Source organism: Egretta garzetta, unplaced genomic scaffold (genome assembly GCF_000687185.1).
Source record: "Egretta garzetta isolate BGI_Z169 unplaced genomic scaffold, ASM68718v1 scaffold1000, whole genome shotgun sequence".
NCBI lineage: Eukaryota > Metazoa > Chordata > Aves > Pelecaniformes > Ardeidae > Egretta > Egretta garzetta.
Window position 1 is genome coordinate 14384 of NW_009258396.1, and position 816 is coordinate 15199.

An 816-nucleotide genomic window follows, 5' to 3' on the forward strand; every position below is an offset into this window, starting at 1 on the left:
AGCTTTGCATACAGCTTTTATACTCTTCCAAGTCCCGTACACACGGTCACGTAGACTTTTCTAATTTGTACATGCTACTGTCTATCCAGCAAGCATATAAGCCTCTAACTCACTCATTGGTTATTTCATTATCATCATCTTATCCTACTTGCGGTTACTGCTTCTCTACTCTAGCAACTAAGCTCTGTGTACTAGCCAAGCATTTCCCCTTTAATAGCGTCCCGTACACTGGCGAAGCATATCCCCTTTAATAGCATTCCAACTCTATCAGCACCCGATGTCCTTGTTCTGCTACGCATGTATCCACAATTCCCCCTTCTTTGTTTTGTGCTAACCAAACTCCATGCATAGCCCTCTTTATCATATCAGTTACAGAGCGCAATATCATAAGAATTAAAACTAATATAGACAAAAGAGCTAAAATCAACACTAAAGCATGCATTAGTAAATCACACAGCCGTTTCAGTGCTCCCCACCCAAATTATCCCAAAACGCGTCCCACGGATTCTTGTTAACTTGCAGCTTTCTCATATTCCCTTGTAGTTGTTGTAACTTACTATGTATGGACTTCAAGTGATCAGACAGGTTAAAGCAACACATCCCTTCAAAATCTTCACATCCATGACCCTGTGCTAACAGCAAAAAGTCTATGGCAGCTCTGTCCTGTGGAGCTGCATGCCTTACACTATGTCGGCCATAACTTTGGTCAGAATTTCACAAGTGATATTCAACTGTTTTGCTGTCCAGTGGACCAATTTCTGAACAGTTCAGGCATTTTAAGCGGCCATCACCCTGGGGGCCAGAAAAGACGTGATT